This window comes from Vicugna pacos, chromosome 6 (assembly GCF_048564905.1).
Source record: "Vicugna pacos chromosome 6, VicPac4, whole genome shotgun sequence".
Taxonomy (NCBI): domain Eukaryota; kingdom Metazoa; phylum Chordata; class Mammalia; order Artiodactyla; family Camelidae; genus Vicugna; species Vicugna pacos.
Genome location: NC_132992.1, coordinates 16769225 through 16784118, shown reverse-complemented (window position 1 = coordinate 16784118; position 14894 = coordinate 16769225). Strand labels below are relative to the sequence as shown.

Genomic DNA, 14894 nt, shown 5'->3' with positions numbered 1-14894 from the left:
TGTATGAGTGTGTGTGCGTAAGAGAGAGAGAAAAAGAGAGAGAAGAATAAAAAAATGGAGGAGAAATATGCAGAGAGAAAGAGAAGGAGAATGGATAGGATAAAATAAGAAACGGTTTCAGAATTCAAAACAGGACACAAAAATTCCTAAATCTTGGTACACATTTGTATCACAAAAGAAATAGCATAAGTTAATTTTTACCTATAAACCAAAAAAGTTAAAAAAAAAAAACAGGGACAAGATGGCCTTTCAATCTAAAAGGGATTAAATACTAAGCAGATGAGGAATATTACTGAAAGAAAAAAGAAATCCCCTTTTAAGTTTAAAATATGACATGTTCTGAGTGTGGTAAAATGATCCAGAAATTTTACATTTTTCATCCCTTCTCTTCCACCTATTTTGAGGGATGAAAAGAACAATAATGCTTTTAAGTTTGCTTCTTGGTTTTATATTTGATTATATTAGAAATACAGTACATTTATTACTATGTCAACATGCTAAGTGGAATAAATGGAATGGGAGGCGTAAAGAAGGCAACCAAGGAAAGGGAGGAGTACATGACACATAATTTCATTACCACTTTTGAATTAGTCTTTAATCATTCCTTTGGTTAGACTAAGAACTAGAATTATTCTTTTTAATTTTATTTATCCAAGGCAAAAATAATAAAATGAACGCTATCCTAATAAACCATCCTATCTTAGAATGATGTAAAATAGAGTAAAACTTCATTTATTTGGAGTCCCTTAATTCAGAATTCGTTACCATTCAAAATGAGTTTGGACTGTAATTTATCTTTTTGCTTTGCAGGTATTTCCAAAATGGCACAAATTGGTAGGACAAATCTGTTGTCAGGGGAGATTTAAAAATATTTAATAGAGAAAGCAACTTTTAAACATCTTTCAGTAGTTTTACATTCACATTGCAGAAAAGTTAACAAGCTATTTCCATATTTTTCTTATTGATTCAATTAAGCCAGGTGACAGTTTGATTTATTACACATATAGCTCTTGGCATTAACCAACAGTATTTCTTTTAAAATATACTATAACTTTTGATTGTTACTAATTCAGCAACTTTCTAAACTCATGAAACAGTGCTTCCAGCTTCCAAGTGTCTTAGGCTAGGGAATCAAAGCTGTAAATATGTTCAGCCAAAAACAGTTCTGTCAGAAAAAAAATCAGTCAGTCTTTCATTCTTCTTTTGGTCAGTATCAAATGACTGACATGATTATCTTTTTTTCTCCCCAAACTCACTAATTTTTCTTAGCATTAGATATACAAAATTTTAGTTTTTGACTTTTTTTTTTGTTGTGTAATTAACTATGGCATTATATACTGATATGAATTACTCCACTACAGTGTCCCTCTTAAGCATTACTTCCTTCTGTAGAAGGAAATATAGAATACAGAAGCAATTTTCTTTCAGGTAAAATATGCAGAGAGAGTACTAAGTATTGATTTCTTTTTTAAAGTGCCAACACTGTTATTAAGAAACTTCCTTCTCAGTGTCACAAGAGTTGACTCAACACTACACAGTAACTTATATCTGGACAACTTCAAAACCCATTTATGAATGAAATCAAAGAATAAAACTTTCAGGCTTTCACAATAAGGTCCCACAACAGAGCTTGACTACTGATTTCCTGTGTTATAACACTGGGGCCTCTGATATTCTGGTTGCCAGAAATATTCTTAGTTAGGAAAAGTAGGGAAGATAGCCCTTAACATTTTTGTCAAAGTACATACTTACTACTGTTATGAGAAAAGCTTTCTTTTTGCACCAGAGCATCTTAAAAAGAGTTTCTAAGTCCACACTTCAGTGGTAAGTGATTTGCAAGATGTTGACTGATTCTCATTCTAAGAAAGTAAGAGGTCCAAGTCCCTCTGATCCAGAATGCTTAGGGTTTGGGTCCTCTCACCTAAACTTTCCATCTGCCTGATTTCCCCTCCAATGCTGGTCCCCTTCCAGACTTTCTTAGCTCTACAAATGACCCCACTATTTATCCTATTACAAATGTCAGACATTTGGAATTTAACCCTGACTCCTCTTTATCTCTCACATTGAATTAATCACCAAGCTTTGTCTCCAGTATTTATCAACCCTCTTCTTTCACTCTCCCTGCCATGATCCTAGTCTAAGGTATCATCATTTCCAATCTGGACTACAGCCATAGCCTAACTGGTCTCCTTACTTCAACTTTTGCCATCCTCCAAACCATTCTCACAAAGTTTTCAGCATGATTACATTACTTAGTGATTCTTACCCATCATACTTAAGGTCAAATCCCAAGTCCCCACTGTTGGTATCAAGATCCTATACACACTGGTCTCGTATCACCTAACTTTCCCCTCATTAACTCTGTTCCAATTATGCTGTCATTTAGTTTATAGAACACAGCAAGCTCATTTTCACCTCAGAACCTTCGTTTTCCCTGTTACCTTTGCCTGGAAGGCATTAGCGCCACTTCTGAGTTCTTCTTATCTTTCAGATCTAAACTTAAATACCACCTCCTCAGAAAGGCCTTTTGTGACCAGCTTCAAACTGCCCCTCTTCTCCCCTCTCCTTTATGTTATTTGCTACCATAGTACCTATTTATTTCTTCCTGCAATGTCATCAGAATTTTAGGGGGGAGGAGGCCAAGATGGTGGAGTAGAAGGATGCTCGTAGCTCACGCTCTCCCACAGATACACCAAGACTCACATCCACAGACCCACTCAGCCAACCAGAGCATCTGCGGAACTCTGACAGAACATCGTCCTCTTCAAAAGACAGAGACGCCAAAACTCTGGTAGGAGAAAAGGAAAAAAGAAAGAAGAAAAGGCAAAACAGTGCGGGATGGGTCCCGCGGGGAGGGAACGGCAAAGGGGGACTGGCGCTCGTTCGCTGGGTCTCCCCGCCCCCAACTGAGAGGCCAGCTGGACGGAGGGGGAGCCTCCAAGGCTCGGATCTGTACGGAGCAGCCCTTGACCGATAGAACTGACAAAACTAAGTTAAACGGGCACAGAAGGTCCCTGAGACACCCAGCCCGAGATGCGGGCCGGCAGCTGGGGGCTGGGCCAGGCTGCCCAAGCTGGGTGGACGGGGGCAGCTGCATGGAGGAAGCCCCGGGGGACCACAGGGGGCTGCGTGCCATGGGTGTGGGGGCACAGGGCAGAACAACCTGGGCCCTCCATAAAACAACACTGCTGATGTGCCCTGGGGGGAAGGGTACATACCCCCATCTCTGAAAATCCGTGGAAAGTTTTCGGATGAAGAGAGGCGGGGCTCAGGCATAGCCGCCATATCCTCCAGTGCTGAGCACCCAGGCGGGGGTGGGGGCAAAACCTGCATCCGCAGCTAAGGATGTAGCAGCCTCAAAGGCCAGACTGAGACTTGTCTACAGCCCGAGGCAGATAGGAGCCTTCCATCCTGATCCCTCAGAGAACTTGCTCTGCCAAGACAAACAGGAGCTGGGTTTTGGCCCAGAGCAGGGACAGAGCTGTTTCTCGGTCTTTCCCCGGGCCTGCCTATGGAGTGTGCAGCGGCACAGAGCTGCGGAGCGACCAGCGCGGGGACAGGGTGGGCAGCCCCTTGCCTTTCTGGCAGGAACGCAGCCCCTGACAGAGGTGCTGGGAGGGGGTGTGACCTGCCCTCCTACCTGGCCAGTCTGCAACATCTGACTGCATCATCGGGAGGGGCAGTGACATGCTCGCCCGCAGCAAAGGAGAGCTGCACCGGACCCAGTGTTGGGAGGGGGTGCGATCTGCTTGCCGACAGGCACTGGGAGCAGCACAGATGAAGGTGCCAATGGAGGGCCTCTGGAAACAGCAAGCTGAGCTTCCAAAACAGGGCGAAGACAGAAAGACTCTGCATTAAGAGCACACAGTCTCCAGGAGAACCCCCCCCCTCTTTTTTTAAATCTGTTTTCACCTGTTCTATTTTCTATTACCCTTTTAATTTTTACTTCTTAAACAATTATATACACTCCCAGTTTTAATCCGTTCAAATTAAAAAAATTTATTATTATTATTGTTAAAAATCCATATCATTTCATTTTTATTTCTCTTGGTTTTGATGTCCTGTTACAGATTATACATAGGTTTCAAATACATTTTTTCCCTCTTTTCTCCTTTTTTAAAGGTTTTTAAAAGACGTCTCAATCTGATCACTATTCTGCTTCAACTTGGTCTTCTATTATTCATTATGCACTGTTTCCAAACCTTTTTTTCTCCCTTCTTTTAAAATTCTTTTTCTCTCTCTCTCTCTCTTAAGTGTTATTCCTACCTAGGCATTAGATAGATAAATAAATAAACTCCTTTAAGGACCACAATAGATAACTGATACTCCATAAACCACAGTGCCAGAGAGGTATGAGCAAGATGAAGAAGCAGAGAAACCATTCCCAATTAAAAGAACAAGAGAAATCCCCTGAAAGAACGATTAATGAAATAGACATTGATAGCCTACTAGATCAAGATTTCAAAAAAGGAGTGATCAAAGTACTGAAGGAACTAAAAGAGATAATGTTTAGAGATGTAAAATATGTCAAAAATGAAATCGAAGCTATAAAGAAGAGCCAAGTAGAATTGGTAAACTCATTGGCTGAGATGAGAAATGCTCTAAAGGCTGTGCAAAGCAGATTAGATAAAGTAGAGGAATGAATTAGTAACCTAGAAGACAGGACAACAGAAAGCACCCAATCAGAACAGTTACAAGATAAATAAAAACAAACGAAAATAGCATAAGGGACCTATGGGATAATATAAAGCATCCCAATCTTGGCATAATAGGGGTCCCAGAAGGGGAAGAAAGATCAAAGAGGATTGAAAAGGTATTGGAAGAAATCATGACTGAAAACTTTCCAACTTAAAGAAGGAATCAGATATCCAAGTACAGGAAGTTCAGAGGGTCCCAAACAGGAAGAACCCAAATAGACCCACACCAAGACATATCATATCATATATCCAGAGTCAAGGATAAAGAAATGATTCTCAAAGCAGCAAGAGAAAAGCAAAGAGTGAGTGACAAGGGAACCCCCATAAGGCTCTCAGCTGATTTCTCTACACAAACACTACAGGCCAGAAGGGAGTGGCAAGATATATTCAAAACCCTGAATGAAAAAAAGATGCAGCCTAGGATACTTTATCCAGCAAGGCTATCCTTTAGGATAGAAGGAGAAATAAAGAATTTCACAGACAAGAAAAAACTACAAGAGTTTAGCAACACTAAACCCATGCTAAAAGAAATAATGAAAGGTCTACTCTAGATAGAAAAGCAGCAGGATGCTACAGAAATGAGAAACTCACAACTGGAAAAGTGATAACTCATGAATTACAAATAAACATGAAATTGTAAAAGGAGACATCTAAATCATTGGGAGAGGGAGACAGGAAAATATAGAATTTGTTTTTCTTTCTTTTTTAAATTTTTTGTTTTCGGTAGGATGGGTTTGAGATCATGTTACTATCAGTTTAATAAAAAACGGTTATAGTAATGGGCTAATAGACTTACAAAAAAGAGTAACCACAAGCCAAAAACTTACAAGGGAGTCACAAAAGTTAAATAAAATCCATGATAATACAAAGGAAAATTACCAAACCACAAAAGGAAGAAGAAAGGAGCAAAGAGGAAATACCAAATCAGCTGCAAAGACAAGTTCAAAATGGCAATAAACACACAACTATCATTAATTACTGTAAATGTTAATGGACTAAATGTTCCAGTCAAAAGACATAGAGTGGCAAACTGGATAATAAAGCAAGAACCTTCAATATGCTGCATACAAGAGACCCACTTTAGGGAGAAGGACACATATAGATTGAGACTGAAAGGATGGAAAAGGATATTCCATGCAAATGGAAAAACCAAAAAAGCAGGTGTTGCAGTACTGATTTCAGACAAAACAGACTTAAAAACAAAGGCCATAAAGAAAGATAAAGAAGGGCATTTTATAATGATTAAAGGAGTGATATAAGCTGAGGATATTACACACGTTAATATATATGCACCCAATATAGGAGCACCTAAGTACATAAAACAATTACTAACAGAGATAAAGGGGGATACTGATGGAAATACAATCATAGTTGGAGATTTTAACACCACAATAACATCACTAGACAGATCTTCCAGACAGAAAATAAATAAGGCAACAGAGAAATTAAATAATATAATAGAAAAATTAGATTTGGTGGATATTTTCAGAGCATTACACCCCCCAAAAATAGGATATACATTCTTTTCAAGTGCACATGGAACATTTTCTAGGATTGATCATGTACTTGGGCACAAAAGAAACCTCAACAATTTTAAGAAGACAGAAATTATCTCAAGCATCTTTACTGACCACAATGCCATGAAACTAGAAATCAACAACAGAGAAACAAAGTAGAAAAAAAGGAAAGCATGGAGATTAAACAATATGCTATTTAAAAACCAATGGGTCAATGAGGAAATCAAAGCTGAAATTAAAAAATGTCCTGAGACAAATGAAATGAAAGCACAACCACACAAAATTTATGGGACACAGCAAAGGCAGTGCTAAGAGGGAAGTTTATAGTGATACAGGCCTTCCTCAAAAAAGAACAATCTCAAATAAACAATTTAACCCACCAGCTGAAAGAACTAGAAAAAGAACAAAAAACCTAAAAAGGCATCAGAAGAAAGGAAATTATAAGATTAGAGAGGAAATAAATAAAATAGAGATTAAAAAACCATAGAAAAAATCAATCAAACCAAAAGCTGTTTTTTTTGAAAAAGTAAATAAAATCGACAAACCTCTGGCCAAACTCAAAAAGAAGAAAAAGAGAGAGCACAAATCAGCAAAATAAGAAAGGAAAAGGGAGAAATGACAACAAATAAAATAGAAATACAGAATATCATACAAGAATATTATGAAAAACTATATGGAACCAAACTGGATAACCTAGAGGAGATGGACAAGTTTCTGAACATACTGTCCACCAAGACTGAATCAAGAAGAAACTGACCACTTGAACAAATCGATCACTAGAAATGAAATCAAAATAGCAATATAAAACCTCCCTACAAATAAAAGTCCCGGACCAGACGGCTTCACCAGGAAATTCTACCAAACATACAAAGAATTCATACCAGTCCTTCTCAAACTCTTCCAGAAGACTGAAAAGGAGCGAATACTCCCAAACTCATTCTATGAAGCCACCATCACCCTGATACCAAAACCAGGCAAAGACACTACCAAAAAAGAGAATTATAGGCCAATATCACTGATGAACATAGATGCCAAAATCTTCACCAAAATATTAGCAAATAGAATCCAACAACATATAAAAAAGATTATACATCATGACCAAGCAGGTTTCATCCCAGGGACACAAGAGTGGTTCAACATACACAAATCAATCAATGTAATACATCACATCAAGAAGAGAAAGGACAAAAACCACAGGATCATCTCAATAGATGCAGAAAAAGCATTTGATAAAATTTAACACCCATTTATGATAAAAACTCTCGCCAAAGTGGGCACAGAGGGAACATATCTCAACATAATAAAAGCTATATATGACAAACCTACAGCCAGCATAGTACTCAATGTTGAAAAACTCAAAAGCTTCCCACTAAAATATGGGACAAGACAAGGATGCCCACTCTCACCACTCCTATTCAACATAGTCTTGGAAGTCCTAGCCACAGCAATCAGGCAAGAGAGAGATATCAAAGGAATCCAAATTGGAAAAGAAGAGGTAAAGGTGTCACTATATGCCGACGACATGGTACTATATATAGAAGACCCTAAAGGGTCCACACAAAAACTACTGAAGCCGATCGAAGAATTCAGCAAGGTGGCAGGTTACAAGATTAACGTTCAAAAATCACTTGCATTTCTTTACACTAACGATGAATCAACAGAAAAAGAAAGTAAAGAAACAATCCCCTGTAAAATAGCACCCAAAGTACTAAAATACCTAGGAATAAATCTAACCAAGGAGGTGAAAGAATTATACACAGAAAACTATAAACCACTGATGAAAGAAATTAAAGAAGACTTTAAAAAATGGAAAGATATCACATGCTTTTGGATAGGAAGAATCAATATTGTTAAAATAGTCACACTGCCCAAAGCAATCTACAGATTTAATGCAATCCCTATCCAATTACCCAGGACATATTTCACAGAACTAGAACAAATCATAATAAAATTTATATGGAACCATCAAAGACCTAGAATTGCCAAAGCATTACTGAAGAGAAAGAAAGAGGCTGGAGGAATAACTCTCCCAGACTTCAGACAATACTATAGAGCTACAGTCATCAAGACAGCATGATATTGGTACAAAAACAGACATATAGACCAATGGAACAGAATAGAGAGCCCAGAAATGAACCCACCAACTTTTGGTCAACTCATCTTCGACAAAGGAGGCAAGAATATACAATGGAATAAAGACAGTCTCTTCAGCAAATGGTGTTGGGAACACTGGACAGCAGCATGTAAAGCAATGAAGCTAGAACACTGCCTTACACTATACACAAAAATAAACTCAAAATGGATCAAAGACTTAAACATAAAACAAGATACAATAAACCTCCTAGAAGAAAATACAGGCAAAACATTATTTGACATACACCTCAAAATTGTTCTCCTAGAACAGTCTACTCAAGCAATAGAAATAAAAGCAAGAATAAACAAATGGGACCTAATGAAACTTACAAGCTTCTGCACAGCAAAGGAAACCATAAATAAAAGAAAAAGACAACCTATGGAGTGGGAGAAAATTTTTTCAAATGAAACTGACAAAGGCTTGATCTCCAGAATATATATGCAGCTCATATGACTTAATAAGAAACAACCAAACAACCCAATCCAAAAATGGGCAGAAGACCTAAACAAGCAATTCTCCAAGGAAGAAATACAAATGACCAATAGGCACAAGAAAAAATGCTCAACATCACTAATTATCAGAGATTGCAAATCAAAACTACAAGGAGGTATCACCTCACACCAGTCAGAATAGCCATCATTCAAAAATCAACAAATGACAAATGCTGGAGAGGCTGTGGAGAAAGGGGAACCCTCCTACACTGCTGGTGGGAATGCAGTTTGGTACAGCCACTGTGGAAAACAGTATGGAGATTCCTCAAAAGAGTAGGAATAGACTTACCATGTGACCCAGGAATCCCGCTCCTGGGCATATATCCAGAAGGAACCCTAATTCAGGATGACACCTGCATCCCAATGTTCACAGCAGCATTGCTTACAATAGCCAAGACATGGAGACAGCCTAAATGTCCATCAACGGATGACTGGATAAAGAAGAGGTGGTATATTTATACAATGGAATATTACACAGCCATAAAAACCAACAACATAACGCCATTGGCAGCAACATGCATGTTCCTGGAGAATGTCATTCTAAGTGAAGTAAGCCAGAAAGAGAAAGAAAAATGCCATATAAGATCCCTCATATGTAGAATCTAAAAAAAAAAAAAACCCACAAACAAAGCATAAATACAAAACAGAAACAGACTCATAGACATGGAATACAAACTTGTTGTTGCCAAGGGGGCAGAGGGTGGGAAGGGATAGACTGGGATTTCAAAATTGTAGAGTAGATATACAAGATTATACTGTATAGGACAAGGAAATATATACAAGATCTTATGGTAGCTCATGGAGAAAAAAATGTGACAATATATATATGTTCATGTATAACTGAAAAATTGTGCTCTACACTGGAATTTGATACAACATTGTAAAATGATCATAAATCAATAAAAAATGTTAAAAAGAAGAATTTTTTAAAAATTGTTTTTTGGGGGGAGGGGGAGGTAATTAGGTTTATTTATTTTTATTTTTTAATGGAGGTACTGGGGATTGAACCTAGGACCTTGTGTGTGATAAGCATGTGCTCTACCACTGAGCTATACCCTCCCCCCAGAATTCTTTTCATATATTTATAATCTATCCCCTCCTCCATAATTTAAGCTTCATGAAGTCTTGCTTATCTTACTGAACAGTACATCTCTCTCATGTTGCATGCTTATACCTAAATACACAGGACGTGCTGATTTGAAGTAAGGAGCTGAATTAATCAATGACCAAAGATTTTACCGCATCACTGAAAACCCAGTATGTAAAATTTCAAGGGAAATATCTGAATAACTGCATGATAATAGGACGCTTGGGTCCCTCACCAGACTGAAGGTATAAGAGAGAAGAAAGAAAGAGAGGAGGAGTGGAAGCAGACGAGGGAGGGAGAGAGAGAGAGAATCGGAGAGGAGCATTTCTTCTCTGTTAGTTCCCTTCCCTACCAAGAGGCCTGGGGGGTGGGTGACTTTCCTCACCCCAAATCTAGTGAAAGAGTAGGTATTTGAGAAGTGTCAGAGGGATCCTCTCTGAGGATCACAGAGAATGTTGGGGACAGAAGTTCTCATATTAGAGGAAAAAAGTCCAGAATTGTAATCAGGAAAAAGGGAGCTGTTACTGAATACTTTTGAGTAGAAAAATAACATGATTACAGCTGTGCTTTAGGAAGATTAACCTGGTAGCAACACATCAGATGGACTGGAGGCTGACAAAAGAAGAAACGAGATGCGTTAGGAATAGAATGGACATGAGAGAGAGCAATTACTTGGCTTAGGATGTGATGGTGATAATTGATATGAAGAAACGGTGTGGAAGAGGTTGTGGTGGCAGAACTGATAATTTGTGGAACTGATTAGAGGAATAAGGAGAACTCATTATGACTGAGTCAATATTAAATACTAGTGGGGAGAAAATAGGAATAATATTTAAAGATAGCAAGAACATTCAGTTTGAAAAGAAAGCTAAGGAGAAGTATGAACCTCCTTTCTCTTATGCATGAGTTATTTTGTTAGCCACCAGTTTTACAGCAATTTGTTTTACCAGATACCTGGCTTTTTGTGAATGTTTCTTTATACTAAAGGTGTTGGGCTCTGTAACTTTCTTCTCTTTCTTTACTACCATAATTATCTTTATTCTGCCTCCTTCTCCCACTTTTGAAAAGTTCATCTAACACTGAAAAGTCATACTTTTAAGGCTCATGAATCAAAAATTAAACTAATGTTGTTATTAACACACTGATATCCATGAAACATTAAAACAAAATTGTTGTTGATAGTTTTACCCCTCATTTTACTACGTGCCAAAGAATGACAATTTAAAGCAAAGACTGTAGTAACCCTAATTGCACAGGGTCTTTTGATGTTTTTTGGAAATGTTTTCCAAGGGGTGAAGAAAGCTGTCTCTGCAGCCATTATAACAATTTCCCACTGTTAGAGTGCCACTAGGCTGTCAGAAATAGGTTCTAACGTTTAGCACTGGATCAAGGAGATGGATTATTTGCTAAAGTTAAACATTAATTTAAGGAGAGTCAAGACAATCCAGAGTAAATTATATAATGCAACTTCATTTAACAGATATTTCCAAATCAGAAAAAAAAAAAAGAAGAACGAGTTACTCTAGAGATTTTGCTCCAGGTCTAAAGTTATTCAGTAAATTAAGAATATAATTTGAAGAACTTGAATTTTAGATTAGCATTTCAGAGAATTTTTGATAAATGTGAAATTACGTAAAACATTTTTATGGACTCAGAGACACAAAGAGTCTAGATACATTTGTAAACTGAGATATTTATGTAGTTGAGTCACAGGCACAGCACAGTTTTGAGCATATGACTCAGACTTCGTATCTTATATACAGTTAGTTTTAAAATGTTAGGGCATCATGCCAAGAGTAAGCACAAAGACCGCATAACCGAAGATTTATAGGAACGCCAGACTTGCTCAGTTACTTTTGGGATTTTACTCCAGAGTTTAAATGATTGTCTTTGACCAGGTCTGTCAGGTTTGGAGTAGACATGCCTGTACACCCGCTTCCTTTACGCTTAGAATAAACTCAAACTCCTATTACTATGACCTTCAAAGTCCTTTATGATCTGGCCCCCGCCTACTTTTTCAGTTTCCTTCATCTCTCACTACTCGCCCCACTCACTGCTCATGGCATTCACACTGGCCTTTCAGTCCCTGGGACACATCAAGGTCATTCCCAATCCAGGAGGCTTAAGATATCCCTCCTTAGCTGGGTCTTTCCTACTTAAAGTAGGTCCCTCTAGCCATTTGCCCCCTACCTCCTACCTCCTTGAATACCTTCTTTGTATCCTATGTGAACCCAACCCTCAGACACACACACACACACACACCCCCCAAAGAGCGGTGTGTTTATGTTTGTCCTTCACTGGAATGCATACTCTGAAAGGGCAAAGATCACTCCCAGAATACACACCATTGTATCTTCAAAAGTCCAGAACAACATCTGGCACCAAGTAGCTATTAGATAAATATTTGCTAAGTGGATGAATCAAGGAAGTAAGTAATATTAGTTATATGGCATGATCCAAGGTTGAGGCTGAATTTACAGAACGGGACTGATGGAAGAAAAGATGAAGATAAATCCATAGTGTGATGATAGTGGTAGGAACGTAGTGGAAATAAATCTTGGACCACAATCTCACATGTGCAAGGAATAACATATAAATTTATGTTTATAAATCAGCCTAGCTTCAGCTTTGAGAATGTCACTCCCCCTCACCTCCCACCCCCAGTTAGTGGAAAACTGACATCAATTATTCCTGGATTCCCCTCTTCAACTTCAAGATGAGATAGGATTCAAGGGTTTTATTTAGGGCCAAGGCCTTGGCTGTTGAGTCATTTGTCTACTCTGGTCACTTCTGGGTGTTCACGGACTCCGCTCACACAATTCCTTCAGGTCTGGGTTCTCTGCTCTTCCAGATTTCTTTTAAAACATGGGACATCTTTATGAGGGGTGCTTATGGGCCCATCTCTTTAGACACACGAGGCAGCCCTGACTCTCTAGGTCTTTGCTGCTTCTGCTATGTGCTGTGGTGTTCCCAGAAATGCAGGAGCCTGGCTCCCCAAATACACTGTACTCTCTGCTGCCTGGTCTATGGACACTATCTTCTCTGGGATGCTTCTCAAAAGCACTTTTATGTCTCCCTTCTTTTCAGGGCACTGAGCACAATGCTTTGAAGTTGACTTAAGCTTGATTCAAGTCAGAAAGTGTATATGACTTTTTTCCCTGCCATCTTTCCTTTTCAGCCATAAAGTCTGGCTATCTTTTTGAAAGAATGTAGAACAGAAAAAATAGGATAAATGAACAGAATTTAATGTTTCTTAAACTTATTCTGCTAATAGGAATTAAGTAAGTTTGGGTCAGAATGGAGGCATGAAGTGCAATTCTGATTGTGTCCCTCTTCAGCTTAACATACTATAAGGCTTCCTATTGCTCTTAGGATAAGGATCAAACTCCTTGACAGAGCCCACCATGACCCTGTCTATCTTTCCAGCCTCTTCACACACCACAGTCCCTCTCATTCTCCTTTCTAGAGTGCACTGGTGTTTCATTGTTGAAAAAATTCCCACTCACCCCTCAAACTGCAATTCTACCAGTACCATTGCAGGGAAACTTTCCTTACTGCCACTTACTGTAGGCACTCAAAGCACCATGTACCTTTTCTTGTAGTACTTGTCCATGATGGGCACTTTCTCTCGCAAGATGAGAAATGCAAGAGACAGCTACAATGAAATGCCATTTTCACCCATTAGATTAGAAAAACCTCTAAAGTCTGACAATACACTCTGTCGGACAGGCACTTCGATGTACTGTGAGAGGGACTATAAAACTAATAGAGCTTCTGGGAGGGTAAGTTGACAATATCTATCCAAACAACAAACAAACAAACAAATAAATAATTTGATGCAGGCAAACTCTGGAAATGAATCCTATTTGCACAGTCAAAATGATATGTTTATAACTGTATTCATTATAGCATTTCTTTTTTGTAATAGAAAAAGTCCGGAAAAAATTAAATGTTCAACAATAGGAGGCTAGTCGAATACATTGTGATAAACCCATTCAGTGGGGGTACGATGCAGCTATAAAGAAAAAAACAGAAACAAAAAAACAAGGAAATTTCCTAAATACTGAGATGGGAAGATTTTCTATCTGGATTAAGTAAAAAATGCAACATACAGAACACTGTGTATGATATGCTACCTCTTCTATAAAAAGAGGAAAAGTAAAAAACATGTATAGTTGATTTGCCTATATATGCATAGGAAACTCTAGAAAAATACACCAGAAATGAATAAACCTGATTCCCTATATTTTGGGGAAAGGATGGGAACTAGGAGGATGGGGAACAGGAGAGGATGTAAAAACATAAAGTAATGAAAATATTTAATGATGTTCCCTTCTAGTGATAACATATATATTTATTAATGTGACATAGGTTTAAAATTAATGACTGCAATGCAAAATTCTTTAAATAAAAGTTATTTTCTATCATTTACCTCTTCATGAACTATGGATATAATGGAGGTTGCTTAAGCAAAACTACGTGGCTAATCATTATCACTTTAAAAACTGACTACGTTCTTAAGATGTTTACTGAAATAGGTTTCATGTATTCTTTTTATATATTCTATTCCCAAGCCAAACTAGACAAGTATTAGGCATTGTTTCTTTTTGAAGAATCCAAAGTGCTAATCTTCACTTTCTAAGGACTTTTTTTTTAAAGCCAATTTTTAGAAATAGATGTAAGAATTCTTTGTTTTACAAGTTTAATCCTTTGTTTTATAAATTTAAAGCTGAAAAGATAGAGGTGTTTATAATTAAAAGTGAAGTTAACCCAATCTGGAAAGAACCAAAGAAACACTTCAGCAAAGTATTTTCTGTGCTTAATCTATTATTATGTGTACATTAAAACAAGAGCAATAAATACGTGTCAACGTTATTACTAATAAGAACTTAAAAAACCCCAGAAGGTTACCCAATGTAGAGATACCTAAGTTACTCTTGGTTTGTGGAGAATCCCTCTTGAAATATA

General features: G+C 37.9%; 1 protein-coding gene across 6 annotated transcripts in view; it reads right to left on the bottom strand.

Annotated features, from left to right (window-relative positions):
• The window catches only part of FAM227B (family with sequence similarity 227 member B), a 195775-nt gene that overhangs the window by 58872 nt on the left and 122009 nt on the right, over nucleotides 1-14894 (bottom strand). Inside the window, exon 13 of one of the 6 annotated variants that reach the window (XR_012073319.1) lies at nucleotides 3225-3819. The exons of 4 other annotated variants lie outside the window; for them this stretch is intronic. The gene's annotated coding sequence lies outside the window, so the exon portion shown is untranslated. Of the gene's footprint in view, nucleotides 1-3224; nucleotides 3820-14894 lie in introns of those variants that run through there. One more of the 6 variants, XR_012073320.1, reaches the window with a different exon arrangement.